This window comes from Schistocerca cancellata, chromosome 1 (genome assembly GCF_023864275.1).
Source record: "Schistocerca cancellata isolate TAMUIC-IGC-003103 chromosome 1, iqSchCanc2.1, whole genome shotgun sequence".
NCBI lineage: Eukaryota > Metazoa > Arthropoda > Insecta > Orthoptera > Acrididae > Schistocerca > Schistocerca cancellata.
Window position 1 is genome coordinate 310,421,773 of NC_064626.1, and position 8,981 is coordinate 310,430,753.

Below are 8,981 nucleotides of genomic sequence, written 5' to 3' on the forward strand. Positions count from 1 at the left end.
ACGTTGTTGGAGTGAGCATAACAAAATTTTGGATTCATTATTACGTATTTTTGCAAGAGTTGGCATTATAGTGAACTTGAAAAAAATCTGAATTTGGTCGTTCTCAGGTGAAATTTCTTGGTCATATTATTTCTACAGAAGGTATTCTTCCTGATCCAGAAAAACTAGACGCTATTCGTAATTATGCTGTTCCTACTACAAAACGTGATGTTCGAAGTTTCCTTGGTGTCTGTAATTTTCTTAGACGCTTTGTTAGATTGGACAATTTGGCCACACTTCGTTTATGTGAACTATCTGGAAAGAAATCTAATTGGTGTTGGGATGAGGAAGCTCAATCAGAATTTGAACAGCTTCGTGATGCTTTAGTTGCTGCTCCACTTCTTTCACACCCGGATTTATCTAAAGATTTTTGTTTGGCGACGGACTCATCATACAAAGGCCTAGGTGCACACTTATTTCAAGAGATAGAAGAAGACGGCGTTGTAGTACAGAAAACTATTGCATTTGGAAGTCGTGTTCTCTCTAAATCAGAAAAGAACTATTCGATTACGGAACTTGAAGCTTTGGCTGTTGTATGGGCTTTCACAAAATTTCGCATATTTTTGTATGGCAGGCATACTAAGGTTTACACCGATCATCGAGTTCTGGAATTTCTTATGTCAACAAAATTAACTCATGGAAGATTGTCACGATGGGCGCTGTATCTACAGGAATTTGACTTTAGTATTGTTTACATACAGGGTTCTTCAAATATTATTGCTGATGCTTTATCACGTGCACCTATGGGTTTGAAACAAAGTGCTGAAGAGGATTGCAAAGAAAACAATTATTGTTTCATGTATATTCAAGCTGTTGCGTTTGAGAATTTTATTTCGTCTTCGCTCCAGGACATCGCTAAGGAGCAAAATAAGGATCCAATCTGGAAGGACATTAAGGAGAAGTGGAGGAGAAAGGAAAACTTAGCGATTAGACAGTATTATTTACTTCGCAATGATATTCTTTTTAAACGAAAATCGTTCGACAACTCTGTTTGGTTAGTTTGTATTCCTGATGAGTGGGTCAATAAATTGATGTGGTATACACATTTCAGTTATGCACACTTTGGTCCCAGAAAATGCTTTCATAAATTACGAGAAAATTGTTACTTCAGTAATATGGAAAAACGTATTCGATCTGTTCTTGCCAAACGCAAATTATGTCAAAAGGCTAAACCGCCAACTATTTCTCACAGAGCACCGTTGTTTCCTATCATTCCAGCGAAATTAAAGGGGATGGCTGCAGTCGATTTGTTCGGTCCAGTGGTTCGTTCTACTAATGGTTTTGCGTATATTTTGGTAGCAGTGGAATTGACATCAAAAAATGTGTGTTTTACACCTTTACGCAAAGCAACAGCTCGTTCAGTATCTAATGCTTTCATCAAACATTTTCTTAAAGAAGTGGGTCATGTTGATAAGGTTATATCAGATAATGGATCACAGTTTCGTTCTAACATTTGGCTTCATACTCTACGGCGTCGTAAGATTAAACCAATTTTCATTTCACTTTTTCACCCTCAATCTAACGCTTCAGAGAGATGTATGAAGGAAATCAATGAATTGTGTCGACTTTATTGTCATCAGAATCACAGAACATGGGATCAGTATCTTCATATTTTTCAAAACATTCTGAATGAGCTCCCTAATGATTCAACTTCTTTACCGCCTATATTGATATTAAAAAATATAGCACCGACAAATCGCATTTTTGAAATCGTTCCTTTTCCGCCTACACGGAAACTGCGGCATTCTGAAGTTCTGAACCTGGCTCTGCAAAATATTGCATCTGCGGCTGCTAGAAGAGAGAAATCAGCTAAACGTCCTGGTCGTTTAAAAACCTTGTCAGTTGGTCAAAAGGTGTTAATTAAGTCTCACCGTTTGTGTCACAAAGGAAAGGGCTTGTGTCGCAAATTTTTTCTGCTTTATAACGGTCCATATAGGATTCGCAAAATTATTCATGATAACACTGTCGAAGTAGAAACTCTTAAATCTCGGCGCTCCAAGGGAATACATCATATATCGAATGTTAAAATTTTTGTGGAATGACATACTTTTGAGAAACTTAATAGTTATACATGTAAACACACGGAGAGTACAACGATACCGCGCCGTGTTCCGGCGGCGGCACATACTCAAAGCAACAGTCAAGTCTGCGCGGCGCACAAGGCACTCGTTGACCGCAAACAATTAATTCCTACGTCACGTGTACCTACAGCTGATCGAGCGCTCAGTGCGAATGCACTGACAGCCATAAACAAATACACAGTCTAATTTCTCCGAATGAATTCAGTATAAAGCTATAGTGGCTTGATAAATTATGTTATTAACGTTCAGTATTTTTCAGGATACGGTTGTATAAAATATTTAAGAACTTCAGGTAAATTCTGTGTGTGTTCGACGTTAAGAGGACTTGCCATCCAGAAAATTTCAGGAAGAATGTAATTTCGAAGAAGAAACTAATAAACTAAAAAGGTAACTATTAATTGAGTTTATTTTTCAGGAAATATATTTCCACTTAGGTACGTACTTTAGACGTAATTTGCTGCTGGCGATTACGTGATTTATACTTTGTGTTAACTGATTTTGACAATGATTGATTAATGAACAGGGTTGTTAATTATGTATATTATGCATCGCTTGGCTGCACTGCTTTTTCAATGATGTCACATTTTTTTATTGTGTGTCTGCTGTGCTTATTTATTTAAATTATAATTGTCACCTGAGTAGTTGTGCTGATATGGTTATGTATGTAGGTTATACTATGTGATTTATGTGCTTGCGTCTTCATGTTTACTTATTAAGATTACATATGAACATTTATTTGCTTATGCTGATATGATGCTAATGACCTGTTTATTACGTAAGATATATATTTGCTGCTTTGCGTATGGATTGCACATTTATACATTTCTGTTTTGTTGTCATAACTACTGTTTAATTTGGTATATAGAAATGCTGATATACGGTGTACGAACATGGGAGTTTACGTCACACTATGGTATTAATTATAAACTGTTCGCTTGGCAAAGCCTCATTGTAGGAATTGTGCTACATTCATTTGTTGACATTGTGTTCTCTACTGGTACATTTACTCGCTATTGCATGTTTTGCTTACGCTCAGTGCCTTATATTTTAAGATAAGAAAATGAACTGCTATAATGCTACGAACGACATTGGTACAAGAAACTTCATTGAAGTCACATGAGCTGGAGGTTTTATGGAAGCTGTATAAATTTTGTGCTAATAGAAAGGAAGCTAACGACATGAAATACCAACACTAGGTTTAGACCATTGACAGTTATCACACTGCATTCTTCGTGAGCAATTGAATTAGTAAGTGACACTTGACACAAGAAATACTCCACATGTTTGCTTCTGTTTTGCCATGATTCTTGAAGTGGTGTACACACTGTGAAATATTACGATTTATTCATTCAAAGTCTTATGTGATCTTTCATACTACGTACTCGCACCTACTTACTGAAAGTTATTCAAACTGAAGGCTGTTAGAGGTCATGTATGCATTTCTTTTATTTTATGATGGACAAGGTAACTAAAATGTATTTTATAATTCATAATGAGTAGAAGATTTGGCTCAGGTGGACTACACAGAGGTTGTGTGTGGACATTGTATCTTCGGATTGCATAGGATGATGAATTGAAGTTTGCACTAGGATTTTGTCTGTACTTGTTCGAGGAGACTGACTAGAGGAAAGAGTTGTTATGGAAGTGAAATGATATTGGTGATAAGGTTTATATGTATCGACGTATTGAAGAAGTATTATTGAGGTATTGAGATCGTGTGAAGTTGACGATTATTGGAGTTTTGGTGGACAAGAGGGAAGGTAAATGATATTGATGATAAGGTTCATATGTATCGACGTAAGAGGTATTATTGAAGTATTAAGATTATGTGATGATAATGATTATTGGAGTTTTGGTGGATAAGAGGTGAAGTAAGTGAGGGGCATTTTTTTTTTTTGTGTGTTTGTTGTTCTATATGGAACAAGGAGGATGAAGCTGGCAGACTAGAACACTCAAGTGGAAGGAAGATTGTCTACACACACACTTTGTTAAATCACTAAGCAGTATATACTTTTTTTGGAGAGAGGAAGCATTTGCATATCTTGGCACACTGACAGTTGTTCAGAAACCGTACATTTTGATTTGGCTTGGCAAACATTGGTCTTGACATGATGACTATGACGTTGACTAACTATTATCGACTGTTATACATTGCTGCTACTACCACTTGATACACAAGTTGAACATCAAATTTTGACAGAATTGTATTTACACAGTTAACACTATTCAATTACACAGTAGTACTTAATGTGGATGAAAGATGAGTGAGTGTGTTTTGTGTGTTTTCCCTTCCTAATCCCAAATAATTAGTACCGACCTATCTTCCAAATATTATTTTACTTGTTTGTTGTGGCTTGCACTGACACCCATAAATATTATAGGTTTTCTGATATTTGTGTTTTTGTAATAGTTAATATGACAATTATCTGATACCATTTGTGTGTTTATTGTAATTAGTATGTTTAGTGTAAGATAATAATTTTGTAAAAGCACTTGTGTGTGCATTGATACTGTTGTGTATGTGTACATGTATTAACATTGGTGGGTGCCACTTGGAAATGTTTAATTTGCGCTAATGAACTTTGATGAACTGTCTGATTAGTGATAGTGAATATTATGGACTGTTACCTGCACTTGCTCAACATGATGATTGCCACTTGGAAATGTTTAATTTCTGCTGATGAACTCTGATGAACTGTCTGATTAGTGATAGTGAATATTATGGGCTGTTATCTACACCTGCTCAACATTACTGGGTGCCACTGATGGACTGCTTCTACTGAAATGATGTCACTTGTTGGTGTCTGCACCTGCTCAACATTACTGGGTACCATTGATGAACTGCTTCTACTGAAATAATGTCACTTGTTGGTGTCTGCACCTGTTCAACATTGCTGGGTGCCACTGATGGAACTGCTTCTACTGAAATGTCACTTGTTGGTGTCTGCACCTGCTCAACATTGCTGGGTGCCACTGATGGACTGCTTCTACTGAAATGATGTCACTTGTTGGTGTCTGCACCCGTTCAACATTGCTGGGTGCCACTGATGGAACTACTTCTACTGAATTGATGTCACTTGTTGGTGTCTGCACCTGCTCAACATTGCTGGGTGCCACTGATGGAACTGCTTCTAATGAAATGATGTCACTTGTTGGTGTCTGCACCTGCTAACATTACTGGGTGCCACTGATGGAATTGCTTCTACTGAAATAATGTCACTTGTTGGTGTCTGCACATGCTCAACATTACTGGGTGCCACTGATGGACTGCTTCTACTGAAATAATGTCACTTGTTGGTGTCTGCACCTGTTCAACATTGCTGGGTGCCACTGATGGAACTGCTTCTACTGAAATGTCAATTGTTGGTGTCTGCACCTGCTCAACATTACTGGGTGCCACTGATGGACTGCTTCTACTGAGATAATGTCACTTGTTGGTGTCTGCACCTGCTCAACAATGCTGGTTGCCACTGATGGACTGCTTCTACTGAAATGATGTCACTTGTTGGTGTCTGCACTTGCTCAACATTACTGGGTGCCACTGGTGGAACTGCTTCTACTGAGATAATGTCACTTGTTGGTGTCTGCACCTGCTCAACATTACTGGATGCCACTGATGGACTGCATTTACTGAAATGATGTCACTTGCTGGTGTCTGCACCTGCTCAACATTACTGGATGCCGCTGCTGGAACAGCTGCTACTGAGATAATGTCACTTGTTGGTGTCTGCGCCTGCTCGCCATTTTTGGGTGCCACTGTTGAAGCTGTTTAAATACTGCCGATTAAATGTTATGAGACTGCTGTTTGCACCTGTTGATCATTGCTGGGTGCTACTGTTGGAACTGTCAACTACTCTGAGGAGTCCTACTTTTTTATTGAACTATTGAAAGGATTGTATGTGAATATTTGTATAAACTAATTTTTTGTGTGTTTACTGTTTATGAAATGTTATGAGACTCTTACCTGCACCTATTTGTCATTGCTGAAGCTATTGATTGAATTGTTTAACCACATGATACTTGTGTAAACTATTATATAAAATCACATGTATGCAAGCATTTGTATTCCTTACTGTATTTTATATATTAGGTTATTGAAGGGTCAGTGCAAAGCCAAAATTTATTTAGTTATGTGATATTTACTTATTAATATTACTTTTTAATTTTTTGTCTTTATTTTTTGGACGAATTTGGTGGTATTTTCACCACCAATGCTGGCAAAAATACCATCAAATTCTAGCCCGTGGAGGAGGGGCATATGAAAGGTGGCTACACTGAGTCACAGCGCCAGAGATTGCGCCAAAGAGTATTATTCAGCCGCCTCCACTGGCAGTGCTTGTCGAGAAGTCGTTGTGGAGAGCGCTTATTGAGAAGTGGGCACTAGGAGTTCTGATGTAGCCGTGACTAGTTGTGAGCATGTTGTATGCAGTTGTTCTGATGGGCTAGACAGCCGATGCTGTTCGATTGCGGATGTTGTAATGATCAAAGTGTTTGTTTCGTCAATATGTATGAAGGTAAAGAAAATTTTTTTTATTTCAAATGTCCTAACTAACAATGTTTCTTGGTCACAGGTTCAATCAACAAAGCATCTGGCTTGTGTTCATGTATTAGAGTGTAATTCTGGTTTTTATGTGCAATTATAGTATTTCTGTTTTTTTTAATTATTTAAGTGTAAATGGTGCTTAAAGCGTCTTGTTGTATTGAGGAAGAACCGTGCCAGATGTGTACGTTGAATCACACTTCCACACACAGAACAGTTACATTTGTGATTTGTTGTTTCGTAGCTTTTATAGTTGCTGGGGACTTAATTAATTAATTGTGTTAACGGAAGTTTTCTTTCATTCTTTGTTGTTATTCTGTGCAGTCAGATTGCGTACTAATACTAGTCAGGGCCAACCGGTTACCAGACTGCGTAATCGGACAAACAGCTACTAAAATTAAAATTATTTGCATTATACTTAATTAAGCCCCCATGCAATATCTTTCGTACCACAGATTTGATGAAACACCAAAGATCGTTGTAAACTACCAAAGATCAATTCCGATGAGTACTAAAGTTCTCATTTAAAAAAACTACACCGTTAAATTTATTGAAATTCCAACAAAGTACGATAGTCCAATTCCTATAACTGTTGTGAAACTTCCTGGCAGATTAAAACTGTGTGCCCGACCGAGACTCGAACTCGGGACCTTTGCCTTTCATGGGCAAGTGCTCTACCAACTGAGCTACCGAAGCAAGACTCACGCCCGGTACTCACAGCTTTACTTCTGCCAGTATCTCGTCTCCTACCTTCCAAACTTTACAGAAGCTCTCCTGCGAACCTTGCAGAACTAGCACTCCTGAAAGAAAGGATATAGCGGAGACATGGCTTAGCCACAGCCTGAGGGATGTTTCCAGAATGAGATTTTCCTTCTGCAGCGGAGTGTGCGCTGATATGAAACTTCCTGGCAGATTAAAACTGTGTGCCCGACCGAGACTCGAACTCGGGACCTTTGCCTTTCGCGGGCAAGTGCTCTACCAACTGAGCTACCGAAGCACGACTCACGCCCGCTACTCACAGCTTTACTTCTGCCAGTATCTCGTCTCCTACCTTCCAAACTTTACAGAAGCTCTCCTGCGAACCTTGCAGAACTAGCACTTCTGAAAGAAAGGATATAGCGGAGACATGGCTTAGCCACAGCCTGGGGGATGTTTCCAGAATGAGATTTTCACTCTGCAGCGGAGTGTGCGCTGATATGAAACTTCCTGGCAGATTAAAACTGTGTGCCGGACCGAGACTCGAACTCGGGAACTTTGCCTTTCGCGGGCAAGTGCTCTACCAACTGAGCTACCGAAGCACGACTCACGCCCGCTACTCACAGCTTTACTTCTGGAAGTATATCGTCTCCTACCTTCCAAACTGTTGTTCATATGACTTATTACTGCCCAGCGCAATTCGCGATTTTTACTAAGTCCCACATGGGACTATCTCTGAAAAGTTTATAAGTGTCGAGGTACGTTAGAGTATCGACAGTACTAGCGAAAGCGGTTGAATCGCAGCCCAAATTACCGTACGTCGCCCGCTGCTACCATTTCCGCCAACTAACTACGCTACCTGCACAACACTCCCTGGGATCAGCAAAACCAGTGGTCTTCACCTTTTGTAGCTGCCTTCCTATAGTCTGTCGAAAGTTGGTTGGTTGGTTTGGGGGATGAAAGGGACCAGACTGCTACGGTCATCGGTCCCTCTGTCGAAAGTCCTTGGCTTCTGACCTCATAGATCTGCGCGACAACGCACATTACCAGTATAAATTATTCAAGTACGTATCTTTCGTAAAAGCTAATTGGCGTTGCTTATTTGTTACCAGGACAAGGAAAACAAGACAAGTTTGTACATTATATTTTATGAGCTTAACTGTTTGTAATGTTATTCGTAACTGTGCAAATTCATTGTGTAAGAAATTTAAATCATTTTATGACTACCGAAAGTCGGCTGGAAGGCCTGTATTCCTCAGGCGGCAAGTCGTGGACTGAGCTGATGTTTCAGAAACCTTTATTTAAGTCGGTTGGTTGGTTGGTTGGTTTGGGGAAGGAGACCAGACAGCGTGGTCATCGGTCTCATCGGATTAGGGAAGGATTGGGAAGGAAGTCGGCCGTGCCCTTTCAGAGGAGCCATCCCGGCATTTGCCTGGAGTGATGTAGGAAAATCACGGAAAACCTAAATCAGGATGGCCGGACGCGGGATTGAACCGTCGTCCTCCCGAATGCGAGTCCAGTGTCTAACCACTGCGCCATCCCGCTCGGTATTTAAGTCGGGAGTTAACGACCTTTCGTGACTAACAAAGTTACTTTCCAAATATCGAAAGACTACAGAAATGAAA

General features: G+C 39.5%; 1 non-coding gene across 1 annotated transcript; it reads right to left on the reverse strand.

Moving 5' to 3' along the window:
• Window positions 1-7,282: 7,282 nt before the first annotated feature.
• Window positions 7,283-7,357, reverse strand: Trnas-uga (transfer RNA serine (anticodon UGA)). The gene has a single exon. It is a non-coding gene; the product is annotated as a tRNA-Ser (tRNA).
• Window positions 7,358-8,981: the final 1,624 nt, after the last annotated feature.